We start from the raw sequence: 16,017 nt of genomic DNA on the forward strand, positions 1-16,017 counted from the left end.
CCGACGGCATAGAATAAGATGACAGATTTGAAAATATCAGGAAGAGTGCAATGACCAACTGGATTTTTGGACTGCGGACAAAACCATACTAACCTCTTTCCTTGCCCCTGGGGTCGCTGCTGCCCAAGGCTTAACCACTTTAAATAAATTGGGATGTTGGCTAGCGAAACAAACCAATGCTACTTCTGCAACACTCAGTGCTTTGTTAATGGAAACTGACTCAATAAGGCATGCGACATTGCAAAATAGGGCAGCTATCGACTTCCTACTTTTGGCCCAAGGGCACGGGTGTGAGGAGTTTGATGGCATGTGTTGTATGAATTTAACAGATACATCACAGTCGGTAACTCAACAATTACAAAAACTGAAGGACTTAACGGACAGGTTACAGACAAGTTCACTAAACCTCGAATCATAGCTGTCAAGTTTGGGCCTAAGTGGATGGTTACAAGACTTAATAAAAGGGGCAGTTGTTATAGTACTTGTTATCTTAATACTAATGCTTATTGTACCATGTTTATTGCATTGTCTACAAGGAATGGTTCAAAAGGTAGTAAAGAATGCTTGGCTAGCTAATAACTCAAACAAGTATCTTACACACCCAATGAATGAGCTTTGTTAGATAATCACGCTCAAAACAAAAAGGGGGAGAGGCTACCACATTACCCTAAGAACGTTTGAATAAAGCCTTATATGTGTTAAATTATTTGCGGAAGGAGAAAGGACCTTTTCAACTGCTAACCAGGGGACGAGGTTGACGGTGGTGGCTGTTTAAAACCATGGGTAAAACCATGGGTAACCCACTTTGCAGGTGCCTCGAAGTGGGTGAGGCCATGGGTGGGGCAGTCGCCATCGTCATCGTTGGACACATCATGACACTATCAGGTGTCATCGCAATCTGGATGCCACCTCAGTCAAAAGAAAATGTAGGGGTAAATCACACTGAAATTTGTGGTATCATGAGATGAACGTGGAAAGCTTTTGAGGCAAAGCGTTCTATAACTACAAATGCTTTGGTAAGATATAATATTGGTCTTCATAGCCTTATACAAGTACCTTTTTTCTATCACTAGGAGTAGTTTATATCACTAGAAGTAGTACAGCTAGAATTGTTTTGCTTTGTAATATTCTGCTATTGACTTAAGCATAAGTTGATATGTGACTGCTGAGTTATGAAAAAATGCCGTGTGAACAAAGCCTACGAACCAATAGACGGGATGGCTGTGGCGCGTGCAGCACGTCTGGCCAGCGGGCGCATACGCCATAGGCTCCCTGTATTAAAAGGTGACAACTGAGGTGAGTTCCGACACTCGCTGGCCACGTGTGTCGAAACTCGTTCCTCTACAAATGTGTAATACCGGGATTTCCTGAAGGGCAGTGGGCTGGTGTACAGCAAGGCCACCGTTGCCTCCGTGGGGACGCCCACGTAAAGCTGGCACCTACCAACTGCTGGGCTGAGTTCGCGGCACAGGACGATACAAGAATGTACAGAGGGTCCATTTTCCTCACAGTCCTTGGGTTGCAAATGATCCATCAGGTTTTGTTTATACAAAAACAAAAAGGGGGAGATGTTGGGATCACTCTGCACGGCTCGACCTTAAGGAAAAGGAGCTGCAGCATTGAGAAGCTGGTAAACAGCTAGATATCTGCACGGCTCGGCCTTGAGAAGAGGGAGCTGTGGCACTGGGAAGCTGGTAAACAGCTGGACATCTGCAGGGCTCGGCCTTGAGGAGAAGGAGCTGTGGTAAACAGCTAAGAAGCAGCACTGTATAAGAAAAACAGGATGGAACCCGGACCACGTAGCAGTAACCGCAAGTAGGAGGAGTATGATAATGTAATCTTTAGAGCTAAGCCAATGATTGTAAGACAAGTATGCATAAGGTAGAACTTAGTGTATAAATATGTGTAAGGTTTTGCAATAAAGTTGAAGCTTGCTTTATCACTCATATTGAGTCGACTGCATGCCTTCCCTCGCTCGTCGCACCAGGAGACAGTAGAAGTAGGAAAGAAGGAAATCGACAGCTAAAAAAAATATCTTAAGCTTGGGGAACTAAAGTTTCCTAAAGGAAGAGTCAGCAAAACAACAGATAACAAATGCCAATGAAGTGTCTCTTGTGAGGCTGCCAGCCCTTCAAGGCTTTCACATGCTCCATGAATTAAATGGGATGAACACTGGACTCCAATGGAAGGATAACATTAAAGCAGCACTGTTTGTGCCACCAGTGCTAGAACTCTGTGCAACAGTTTCATTCCCAAAACCTCATTTTAATGGTGTAACTGCTTTTGCACAGGGGATGGCAGTGACTTCCTTTTTTGCTGCTATTGCAAAATTTGCTTGCCTCTTTTGAAATTTAAAATTGTTCAGTCTCAACTATCAAAACCTTGACCTTGCAAAAGTTTACTGACACAAACAGTCTCAATCAAAAAGCAGAGCTGTTTGTGTGTACAGTTATCCCTCATATGAGTAGCAATATTCAAGACTGATCTTTAAAACAGGCTCTCTGGGCTATCATAACTTAAGAAAAACAAGAATATTTTTCCCTGTTAATCTAGGTGGCAAAGCTAACAAGTAATTTATAGTATGAATTAATTGCTTTTCTTTTTTTGAAAAACAAATCTTAATAATTGACTTGTTTTAATTTGGAACGATATTATTCTGAACATAGGATATGTGCTTTTTCATGAAAAATTTAGTAAGGTTGTTTAATACTGTAAATATATTCACTATGTATCAGCAGCATCCATATTAACCCAGCAGACTGAAACAACTCCATCCATTGACTCAATGGGCTGTGAAACAAAACGTTCTCTCCATAAGAATTGACACACTAGACCTCAGTGGATTGAAGCTCCCTTGATGAGTTATCAAGTGAATGATACTCTGATAAGGCCTTTTTTAGGCCCTGACCACCCTTCTGCCAGCTAGTAGTTATTGTCTCTGCAGGACTGGTGTACAGCCAGAGAATAGATTGAATGAGTTGTATTCACATTTCAGTGTACAGTTGTCTTAAATAAAACTGTCAGGTAAGGTGATTTGAGTGGCTGACGTTGCACTGTAAAGGATTAGGGAATAATATGTGTCCCATCGTTTTGTCTGAACCTTGGCAGTGATAGTCCTCAGCTTCTGCAGAGGACTTTTCTATGTGCCCGAGAACTAAAGAGTCAAATGTGCACTGACTTTTAAAAATATTATCTTTAGATTCATTCTTACTCTCAACCAAAGCTCCAAACACTTGATTTAGTTGTATCTGCTTCCTTTCTTACCCTCACTCCCTCAGCTGCAGTTCTAGCCTGTCTGAGGGTAAACATGTATATGCAAATAATACAGCAAATCGTGCTTGATGTGAAGTACATTTTACTGTGGATGCCAAGCATTTCTCAACCAATATAGAGCACAGCGTTGCTTCATGAAGGCAGGTGAATTTTTCTTGCTGGTAAGATTAATCCTTGCCCACTCCCTGCATGGTTCCAGTTACTCTGGATCATTCTCAGACCATTCACTACAATGGACTTTGGCACCTGTAACAGTATCTAAATTCAAGGAATTTGTGAGAGCTGTGGATAGGCTGCTGCTCCTGAATAATCAATGCAGGAAAGCTAAGTTAGGTACTCCAGAGGCTCTGCACGCTTCATCTTTCTAAGGGTCTTCAGGTGACTTGGAATTTTTACAGGATCATAGGTTATGACTATGCTGCCAAAGGCTTTTATTGATATACATTTCCCATGGCTCTGGCTATCTTTGTTATTCCTTGCTGTTGCTTCACTCCTATGGGTGGGGTAAGAAGACTATTTATGATACCACTAGAAAGATTTCCAGTTCTTTCTGCCCTCCAGATAGGGTGGATGCTGTCTACTGTGATATAAAATTCATCCAAAGTATTTCATTTGAAAGTCAGGAGGTTTCTGAAGATACCAAATCTTTCAGAACCAGATTTTCATTTTTCAGCTTCAGAATTGCAAGTTATAGACTGGTAAGTTAGAAAAGATTATAAGTTTAAGTTGGACAAGGCACTCACTGCTGCACTGTGATTCTTACTAGGTTTTTAAAATATGTGTAAATCTGCTAGCACATATAAAAACAGAAGTCCCTTTGGGTTTGCTTTTTGTCACCTTCAGTCACTTGCTCTCAACTGGGTTTCATTTTGATGGGACTGGTTGTTAGGATCACACTGATGAAGCCACATGACCAGTTCTTGTGATCCCCAAAAGGGCAGAGAGCTCTTTCCACTCTCTTCAAGGTTTGTTTCTACTACTCGAAGAAGCCAGACCTGTGTTGAGTCTTTCTGTGCACCTGAGACAGTAACAAGGCATCTCGATGGGCTCTTATGCTGCATCTTCACATTCTGGCCCAGTTCACACATGAGTCTGTTCCCACCCATTGTGGCCAAGGAACATGAGTGATCTAGAGCTGTAGAGCTCATCTCACCCCTGAAAACATGTAAAAGTCCGTCTTACACAGAGTCTTATCACTTGCTATATATATTTTAAAAAAATAGTATATTTGCCTTGCAAAAAAATCTCTTTAAACCAGATATGATTATGATATTAAATACTGCAGGAAGCTGGCCATCAGAGATAATCAAGCTGTATGTTTTTGTATTAGTGGATACAGCAGGAAAGTGGCCATTCCTACATATGCCTGCTACTAACCTTCTACCTTGGGGGAAAATTTTTTATAATTAGGGCAAAGAAGAAAAGAAATCTCACTACTTCTTTGTCAATAAACAAGTTAGAGAACTTTTTAAAAGGATGCTGTGATTATGACAATTTTTCTGTGAGCCAAGTTTATCTATACATAGTTAAAAATAATAAAAAAACTTCATGAGACAGACCAAATAAGTATTTCTGGAGGGAGACGAGTCCTGATTGCTAACTTCTCCAGAGTGTCTCCATACCCATGGAGACTACAGCTTTATAAAATGAAAAGTAGCAGATAGAATCAGCTTGCTGTGGAGATTGGAAATTATTTTATTAATTGAACAATTATGTCTTAAAAATTGTCTGCTATGAATTGAATGAATTGAACCATGATGCACTGAAGCATTAATAAGATTTCAATTAAACTTTGCCACAGTGTTCTTACACAGTTGTTCTTTCCACTACCAGCTAGAAGGAACCCCTTTTATAATACATCTGTAAAATGTTGGACCCCAATTGCCACGTTATAATATGATGATAATAGAATGCACATTCTGCAAAATATCTGTGATTATGTATTTGTGTGGGGCATCTTAATGGCTCCTCTAGTATTATACAGCTTTAAATCTTTATTTATATGGAGGTTTATTTTTTAGCATTCATACTATAGTAACAGTAGTTTGTATTTAATATCACACTGTGTCTTCCTTTGATTATATTTTACAATAAGATGCAGCAGGATTAGTTATCAGATGATGTTTAATTTGCATAATGAGTTAATTGAATCTTCTGAATTTGGAAGCAATGATCCCAGAACCCATAGTCCCAAGTACCAGGGACGAACACCATGCAAAGGAAGTATTTCCTGGAATGTAGGGCAATACAAAGCAGCATTTCTTGAACACATTCTTCACTAGTTTCATATATCAGTTGTGAAAGAAATCAGATATTTGATAGATGACATATTATGGTAATAAATTCCAGAATGTCCATTTAAAGTCAGTTACCAAAAAGTTCACTTTTCTTGAACTCTTGCTTTAACCAAACAGTGTCCCTAATTTCAAAGTTAATTCCATGTCTGTGTGAAGCACATTTTATATATATACATATGTACACATGTGCACATATATGCATATGTTATATGTTACATATGTTTGCATATATTGTTAGATATTTATATACATGTTGCATATATTGTGTGTATACGTTAAATTTCTGAAAGTGGATAATCATTGACATTGGAAATTCTTATGCAGAGTGTTTTATCTGATCTATAATAGCCTATTTTTAGACTCTGAGAATTCTCCACCTCTCTCCCTGAAATCTGAGCAATAGTTTCACACAGCTCACTTGTTAATTACAGGGTGCCACCCTCATCCTGAAGTAATTTATTGTGACAGTGTGCTCCCCCTTCACCCCAATCTGACCTTTATCTCCTGTTACCCTGCTCAGGCGATAACCACCTGTGGTTTGATTCCACAAAGTGCAATCGAAAGATAGATGATCTAACTAAAATTAGGAAAATCACCTTAAATCCTGAGTGGTATTGCTTGGGAGAATGGTTACATCAAAACCTAGGCCACACAAGTAAAGAAGCACTTTGCTGCACGGAGTAAGGGTTGGCCTATAAACTGAAAAAATTGTGAAACTATCTTACAGAATGTCCCCAATGTACATGGAAGTTACAGGCAGATCTTCCTGCTAAAGCACCACCTCTACATGTCAATGAAGGGAGAACTTTATGGTCTACATGGCAAATTGATTACATTGGACCATTCAAATCCTCTGTGGGATATCGATACATGCTCACAGGAGTGGAAGTAGTCTCTGGCTTGCTTATAGCGACTTAAGTGTCAGAAAACCATGGGACAAAATACAGTGCGAGGGCTATTGTTTGGGTTCTCAACTCCTGATATTTTCCAAAGTGGCAACGGCTTACATTTTTTGTGTGAGGAAGTGCAAGAATAGGCAATACAACAGGGAATTAAATGGGTATTCCACAATCCATATTCCCCTCAATCAAATGGGATGGTAGAAAGAGCTAATGGCTTATTGAAAAGGAATCTCAAACCACATGAAGCTTAACGGGATACTAGACTTCCGAAAATACTCCATCATTTAAATAATCAATATGGGCCTGCTGGAAGCCCTTTAAGCCAAGTATTCTTTGTAAAAACTGACCTTAGCACTACACCTACTAGAAAAAGAGAATATCTGACAACCTTACAGCCAGGACAGCTTGTGATGGTCAGTCTAACATCCATTGGTGCTGTGCTTATGACTTTAACTAAACCTCGTGGCCTGGGGTACGACACCAATAATAGTCATGTAAAACATAAAATTAGTGCATGATGGATTTTTCTTTCTTCTTAGCGGGGTAACCTGTTTGGACTCTCCTCACCAAAACAAGTCTTAATTTTCTTTTACAGCACTCCACAGGATGGTAAACGGAAATGCTGTGATACAACAAGTGATTTAAGCAAAGATCATCAATAAAGATATTGAACAAGACCAGCCCCAGAACTGAACCTTGGGGAACACTGCTTGTGACTGGACACCAACTGGATTGAACTCTGTTCACCACAACTCTCTGGTCTCAGCCATCCAGTCAGTTCTTTACCCAGCAAAGAGTACACCTGTCTAAGCCACGAGCAGACAGCTTCTCTAGGAGAATGCTGTGGGAGACGCTGTCAATGGCTTTCCTAATGTCCAGGTACACAACATCCACAAGGATGCTGACTAGTGCCCAGCCAGTTCCTGAGCCACGGTGGCCCTGGCCAACTTCCCCTAGTTGCTATGGAATACCCCTTTGGCCGTTTGGGTCAGCTATCCTACCTGTGCCCCCTCCCATGTTCTCAGCAGCAGGGCATGAGAAGCTGAAAAGTCCTTGGCTAATGTAAGAACTACTTAGCAACAACTAAAGCATTAGTGTGTTATCAACATTATTATCATACTAAATCCAAAACACAGCACTATACCAACTACTAGGAAGAAAACTCTATCCCAGCTGAAACCAGGACAATGTTAAAATCAGATAGACCAACAGAAACAAAATCAAATCAATCTGGGGAGGATGCACATGCAAATAGCTGTTAGATGATGTTGTCTTTAATGGTTGAAAGCACAACAAACCTCTAGTAGCCAAATTTGATAAGTTTTCTTTAAATATATACAAGACAAAAAAAGTTGTTTGAAATGGGACTCCTTATGTTCAGTTTTATTTCAAAATGGAGAATATGTTTTAAGTAGCAGACCCCTAAAGAGAGTGCTGTCATGTTGCTAAGTGTGTGCATTTTGCAAAGTGTCAGGTTTGCAAGAAAAGGGACTAGACAGACAATTCCAAAAAAGTAGGAATGCCCTTCAAATAATTGTCTGAGGTTGTTTTCTGGAAATCGGCTTATTATCCAGACTGAAGTTACAAACTTCTCTGTATTCATTAGTGTTTTGTGGCTGTTAGTGTTTAGTCATCCAATGTTCAAATTAAGGATTTTTTGTCACAGCAGAAGCTTGCAGTCTGGCCACATGGTCTAGAGGAAGTGAAGCATGACTAAAATGCTGGCAGACAGATTATTGGCTGGTGTTGTGCAGGAGGAAGTCTCTAAACTAAGAACTTTCAATCAGTAGAAGCAGCCCGTATGCAGCTGGGACTGAGAGACTGAAAGCTTCTGAACCACAGCTGGTGGTGGGAGTTAGAACCTAAAAGCAACAGCTAAAGATTTCTTTACTCTGACTGTGGATTTTTGATCCAGAGACATAGCAGCTAAAATATATCCTAGAATGTGTAATTAGGTCATGATTACATGTCTGCTGCATATCTGAATCATACCTGTAGAAATTAACTGATGATGATGGATATATGCCCTCTCTGTGGGATCTAAAACACAGCACCCTCAAATGCCTTGCTCGAATCCCCTCCAAAAGAGGGAGTAGAGTATTGGCTACATCAGCATTTGTGGACTGGTCTGTTAACAACTTTTGAAGTGATGCTGAAAGTACTTCTACCTCACTCATCAAAGAAATGGAAGCCTGGAGAAATCCTTATCTTGTTTGCTGTCCCGACTTAATGTGAAGGCATTTGTCCGAGTGGTGAGTGAAGTGAAGGAGACTGCAGAAATTTTAGACCAAGCCAGTGCCGTGGAAATCTGAGGTTTCTGATGCACTGTGTAAAGGCACATTTTGGCAATCTGTACAGATAAGCTATTCCATTTATTACTGTAATAATAGATGGTCCAGTAGATGCAACAACTACTAAATTTGAGGACCAATCCCTCGCAAGTTTGCTCATCGTTATGGCAGGTTTGAAACACTTCCTATGTGTCTTGTACTGTAGCTGACATGGGGCAGCACATGGCAAAAGTTCTTCTTAGGCTTAGATATTACCCTGGTTTAAAAAACTGCAGTGAATCAGCTGTCATAATTAATCATGAGTTTGCTATCAGTCTGCAGGAATTACAGCAACTGTGCTTTAGCCATATCTTTCTCTATAAAGATTAAGCTGCTTCTCCTTACCTTGCATATGATGCGCTCTAGGAAGGCAAACCACAGAACACCCTGTCTCGGGTGATGTTGACCCCAGTAAATTGATCCTGTGATTGATAGCAAATGCCCATTTACATTGTAAGAAGTTCACTTCTAGTACTGACACAAACCAGAAAGTAAAATATCCTTCAGCTTCATACCCATAAAACATTGCTGGTGACCTCCTAGTCTCACATGTAAGAAATCAATGCCAGGTGCATTTGTTTGGAAATGGTTGTGTTTTACTGTTTCCTAAGGTTGATACGAAAATTTTATGTAAAGAGGAGGAGTTGCTCTGCTTATAATTGAATTAGTGGTGAGTTATTTAATTCAAAATATCTTAAACAGTCCATAAATTATAAGTACATTTTTCAAACTGATACTTCAGCACAGAACACAGCACATGTGTAGATTGCTTTCATGCTGCACAATACAAATGTCTGCAGACCAGGTAACGGCATGACCACTCAGACAAATGCATCTTTCCAGACAAGCTGAAGAGCTAATGCACAGGGAATTAAACAACAAATATGAAGAGAAAGCAATCTTTCACATCATTAATAATAGATGCTTTCTGATTTTGTGATTTTAGTCAAATTGTCAGTCTGCATAATTAGGAAGACATTTACACAAATATGAAGTAACCAGAATAAATTAGATGAAGAAACAAAAAAGCAAAAGCAATAGTCTTGATTTAAATAATATCCTTGCTCATAGGTTGGCTAATTTACTGCGGCAAATTATGTGATAAACATATTATACTGATTTCTTATGTACAAGAAATTTTTATTCTGGGGTTTCCTAAATGTTTGTGTGTTCCTGTCTTGAAGCAAAGAGGAATATTTAAGAATATAGTGCAGCACTGCCATCTTTCCTGTTACTACTATTTATCATTGATATTGCAGTAATATCTATTGCCTGCCCACTGATACAGATGCAGGGAATGTTTCAAGTCCAGTCTCCACCTAAACATTGAAGCTGAGGAGAATCTCCTATTTTATGAAAATTAAAATGTTTTGTGGCAAACAAGATTTCATAACCACTTATTTTTGTTTATCACCAGCCTTCTTTCTTTGGAAAACAACTTACTTTCAACTTGCAAAAAAGGTGTAGACAGCCCACGTTGTCACAGGTTGTCTCCAAGAAAGTCGTACTGAGGCTGGCTTAATATCTTCGATAATCAGTAACAGTCTCAGTTTATTCCATGGTGAGATATGTTCAGTTTAGTTGATTTTGAATGTTTGTTCAATTGTTTTTTTGTTGTTGTTATTTGTGTCTGGGCTTGGACTCTACAGATTTATATGTGTGTCCCTGAGTCAGTCATTCCGTCTGTCCAGGCTATGTAAAAATATCAGTAAAGGTTGTTTTGCTACATTACAGAAAATTCTCTATGGCACAGGAGACCTTTTCTTGTGCATAGTCATGGAGCTGAGGAGACCCAGGATGAACCTGGAGAAGCTTAATATAAAAAAAAACAGGAATGGTCCTTGTTTTGTTTTGGCATGATTTCTTCATGTTCTCAGCAGGCTTTTTTGATGGGTCTGTATTCCATGGATCTTGCCTCTTGGGACTTTTTTTTTGCAGTTTTGTGAGGGTTTTTTGCATACTTTGTGCATTTCTTTTGAACGAAGGCTTTTTTGTGTGTGTTACGATACATTTTTTCTCATGATAGTGCTTTCTTAGGCATTTTTAGTGCTTACTTTGTATTTTTTGGTGTATTTTTGTCTTTTTTTCCCAGCATTGGGGTTTTTTGGTGATTTTAGTTTGTAATTTTGCTTTTTTAATTTTTTTGTGGGTTTTTTAGTGTGCTGCTTTGTTTTGTGGTTTTGCAGATTATGCACATTTTTTCCTTTTCTGTATTTGTGTCCATTTTTGGGCCTTGTTAATTTGTGGCTTTTTGCTGTTTTGTGGGAATTTTAGAGGGGTTTTTTGCTTTTATTTGTTTTCTTTGTATTTGCTTTTTGCAACTGTTTCCCCTTACTGCATTTTCTTTTCCTCTTATAAAGTTTTTGGACTATTTTCCCTTTTCAAGTATTTTTTTCATTTTCTTTAATTTTGGGTAATTTTAGGATTGAGTAGTATTTTTCATTATTTGAGAGTTTTGGTGTTTTAGGGTATATTTGGGTGCTTTTTGGCATTTCTGGTGTTTTCTGGCATTTTTTGTGTGTTCTGTTTTTGGCATTTTGGGAAATTTTTTGGTGCATTTGCCATTCGTTTTTGGATGTTTTTTGGATGGTTGTTTTTTGGTGGGTTTTAGTATTTTTTGCACCTTTAGTGTGTTTTTTGAGCATTTTGGTATGTTTTGAGGGGCATTTTTTTGCAATTTTTTTCCTGTAATGTTTTTGCCATCTTGACAGTGCAGGTGATATTATTTTTGGACACATTGTTGAAAGGTCTAGTGAGAGAACATCCTGGGCACATTGCTGTATGTACTGTGTGTCAGTGGACTGGCCACCATGTCTTTCACAGTTCAGACATTTGGAAAGAGGAACTAAAACACTTGTTATATGAATAAGTGATGTTGGATTCTCTGCTTATGAGGCAAAATACTCACAGAATCATAGAATATTTGGATTGGAAGGGACTTTTAGAGGTCATTTAGTCCATGCTCCCTGCAATGAACAGGGACATCTTCAACTAGATCAGCTTGCTCAGAGACCTGTCCAACCTGACCTTGAATGTTGGCAGGGATGGGGCATCTACCACCTCTCTGGGCAACCTGTTCCAGTGTTTCATCACTCTCATTGTGAAAAATTTCTTCCTTCTACCTAGTCAAAAACTACCTTCTTTTAGTTTAAAACCGTTACCCCTTGTCCTATTGCAACAGGCCCTGCTAAAATGTTTGTCCCCATGTTTCTTATAAGCCCCCTTTAAGTACTAGAAGGCTGCAATAAGGTCTCCCCGGAGCCTTCTTTTCTCTAGGCTGAGCAACCCCAACTCTCTCAACCTGTCTTCCTAGAAGAGGTGTTCCATCCCTCTCATCACCTTGATGGTCCATGTCTTTCCTGTGCTGAGGGCTCCAGAGCAGGATGCAGTACTCCAGGTGGGGTCTCACTAGAACAGAGTAGAGGGACAGCATCACCTCCCTTGACCTGCTGGCCACTCTTCACTTGACACAGCCCAGGATACAGCTGACCTTCTGGGCTATGTGTGCACATTGTGCATCAAAATCATGTGACCTTATCCTGAACAAACTGTATGAGATTTCAGGTTAAACTTACAAGAAGCGTACCTAGAAACCTGAGAGGGTCCCCTGCTCCATTAAGTGCTTTTGAAGGTATCTGGCATGCACATGGTCTGTGGGAAGCTTCACTGGTCTCAAAGAAATCTCATCTCATCTGGCTCTCAGAAGATCTCTTCCCCCTCTACCTTCTATCAGTCACAGTGTTGTGTCCGAGAGGATGCCTAAAATGGTTGTAAAAATGCTGTGGAGTCTCTTTAATGGTCACATATTGGGCATTAACTGAAAAAACACTTTTGGCATGAAATTTCTCAAGCCACATGAGGCTTTGTCCCTGTAAATATGTCTGATTTAGATCTTTTCCTCTCATACTACTGGTAACAGAGGAGATGCACTGGTGTGCTCTCATACATAGTATCTGTTTGACTCGAGGGCTCCCTGGGATTGTGTGCAATTTCTGTGGCAATCAGTGTTTTTTACTGAAAAAAGAAAAAAAGAAAAGCTTTGTCTGTCATACTGATAACAGCTTTTATAATTTGTGCTGCAGCAATGCCCAGAGGGTTGTAATCTGACTGGGGACTCTCTGTCCCAGGCACGGCTTAGACATGGTGTAGGTACATTTACAATTAAATTAAGCTAGGTAAAAATGGGAAAGCCTCTTGCATGCACAACCAGGAGAGAATGGAACCCTGAAGCCAGCTGGGATTGCCCATTTTACCCATCAACCCAATTTTCAGTATCAATATAGCAGTGATCACAAGAGAGGTGGGTCTCAGGACCCCACGTGGGGCTGACAGCATGACCTCGGTAAAGGGAAAGATTATGGAGAGGTTCATCCTGAGAGTGCTCACAGGACATGTGCAGGACAACCAAGGGATAAGGCCCAGCCAGCACAGGTTCATGAAAGGCAGGTCCTGCTTGACGAACCTGATCTCCTTCTATGACCAGGTGACCTGCCTTGTGGATGAGGGAAAGGCTGTGGATGTTGTGTACCTGGACTTTAGGAAAGCCTTTGACAGCGTCTCCCACAGCATTCTCCTGGAGAAGCTGTCTGCTCGTGGCTTAGACAGGTGTACTCTTTGCTGGGTGAGGAACTGACTGGACATCCAAGCCCAGAGAGATGCGGTGAACGGAATTGAATCCAGTTGGTGGCTGGTCCCAAACAGTGTTCCCGAGGGCTCAGTTCTGGGACTGGTTGTGGTCAATATCTTTATCCATGATCTGGATGAAGGGATTGAGTGCTCCCTCAGTAAGTTTGGAGAAGATACCAATTTGCGTGGGAATGTTGATCTGCTAGAGGGTAGGAAGGCTCTGCAGAGGGATTTGGACAGGTTGGATGGATGGCCTGAGGTCAACTGTATGAGGTTTAATGAGGTCAAATGGCAGGTCCTGCACTTGAGTCACAACAATCCCATGCAACGCACAGGCTTGGGGAAGAGTGGCTTGAAAGCTGCCTGGTAGAAAAGGACCTGGGGGTGCTGGTTGACAGCTGTCTCTCACAGCAGTGTGCCCAGGTGGTCAAGAAGGCCAACAGCATCCTGGCCTGTATCAGAAAGAGTGTAGCCAGCAGGAGTAGGGAAGTGATCATACCCCTGTACTTGGCACTGGTGAGGCCGCACCTCGAATACTGTGTTCATTTTTGGGCCCCTCACTACAAGAAAGACATTGAGTTGCTGGAGCATATCCAGAGAAGGGCACCAAAGGTGGTGAGGGGTCTGGAGAAGAAGTTTTATGAGGAATGGCTGAGGGAGCTGGGGTTATTCAGTCTGGAGAAGAGGAGGCTCAGGGGAGACCTTAATGGCTCACTACTGCTACCTGAAAGGAGGGTGTTGGTCTCTTTTCCCAAGTAACTAGCGATAGGATGAGAGGAAATGGCTTCAAGTTGCACCAGGGGAGGTTTAGACTGGATATCACGAAAAAACTCTTTGCTGACTGAGTGGTCAAGCATCAGAACAGGTTGCCCAGGGAAGTGGTGGAGTCACCATCACTTGAGGTGTTCAAAAAACATGTAGACGTGACACTTCAGAAAACGATTTAGTGAGCATGGTGGTGTTTGGTTGATGGTTGGACTTGATGATCTTAAAGGTCTTTTCCAACCTTCATGATTCTTTAATTCTATGATTCTCTGACTTTGTTACTTAAATTTGTAGTTAAAGCAGCACAGATATGAAATGCTTTAGGACCACAGCCTGGGGGTCTGGGTTTAAATATAAACATGCCCAACAGGAGGTGGCCCAGGATAGGAAGTCCATATAGACAAGATGGACAAATGGAAGTAATAGTTTCTCTGATATGGAAAAGTGGATAACAGTGAGAATGAGCAGTCTGTCAGAAGAAATGAGCCGGAGAGATGGGAGCCCAGCAGCCCAGACCCTCAGCGAGAGTCACTGTTTCTGTGGTATTATCTGCGCTGTCCTTTGCTGCTCATATAGCCATCATGTTGCATGTAGACATCAGTGCAGTCTTGAGTGAGATGCAAGTTCAGGTTCTGTGAGCAACCCAGCTGCTTCTTGCAGTGCTCTGCCCCAAAGCAAGGCAAGGCGAGTAGAACGTCAGTGCTGAAGGGCTCCAACTCCAGATATGCTCAGTGACAGCCACTTCCCATGTACTTTTTTCAATGCTGAGATGTCATTACTTTCAGTAACAAAAACCACCCTGTAACTCCTTCTGAGAAGAGTATGTGGTCTTGACTGTCACTTGTGGAGAGATTAAGATGGTGTTAATATTCATGGACTAAAGGGACAGTTACTGCAGTATATGTCCAAGCAGCATTTCCACTGAAACTACTGGGTCTACAGAATGCAGCCTGGGTTTCCAAATCTTAATTCAATGCCCAATGAACTAGAGCAACAAAATAGCAGCTTAAGATGATACAGGATTATTTTCTTTTTTGTTTTATTTTTAATCAGTAGCTATCTAAGTGACAGATAGGAACTGCAATTGCATGTGGTAACTAAATGACAACATGAGACTTCTTTCTGTTGCAGAACAGTTGTCTACAAAAAATCATCCATATTTTCACTGATTGTTTTGGAGAGATAGATGAACACACTAAAAATGCTGAAATCATAGTGAGAATCATTTATGGCCCACTGAGTTTAATCACTGGATGTTGTATTCATGCTCTAGCAATTTATTTGATAATGTTTTCCCACCTTGAAACATACTGTATCATCCCAAATCATCTGTTTGAAATGGTTATTTCAATTGCTCAGTTGTCTCTTTCTAGTGTAATTTAACATTTTCATTTGCTCAGTAAAAGAAAGAATTTAAGGTCTTTTATGTTTGAAAGGCATAGTATATGTCATGGTGGGAATCACGTTGGAATTACTATTGTTTGATGATTATTTTATGGATCCTATAAAGTAATTATATAGTGTAATTAAATTATCTGAAATTCATTTTCTAACTTTGTTTCCTGAATGGGCTTAATTTGATCTTTGGGTAGGGAAACTTACTTTCAGTTAAGTCCTCTGTAGACAGAATAGAGAATATGTCATTTGAACATAGGTGGCTTGGGACTTCATGAGTAAGAAAAATAAAGAGCTTCCGTGTTTTGATCTATTCTCTGTTTGACAGCTTGTGTTCAGCATGGGGAAATCCCATAATTGCTATCAGCTACTCACTGAATTAGAATATTTAAAATCGTTTTCAATAAATATATTATACAGCTATTAACA

This window comes from Phaethon aethereus, assembly GCF_964289735.1.
Source record: "Phaethon aethereus genome assembly, chromosome: 10".
NCBI lineage: Eukaryota > Metazoa > Chordata > Aves > Phaethontiformes > Phaethontidae > Phaethon > Phaethon aethereus.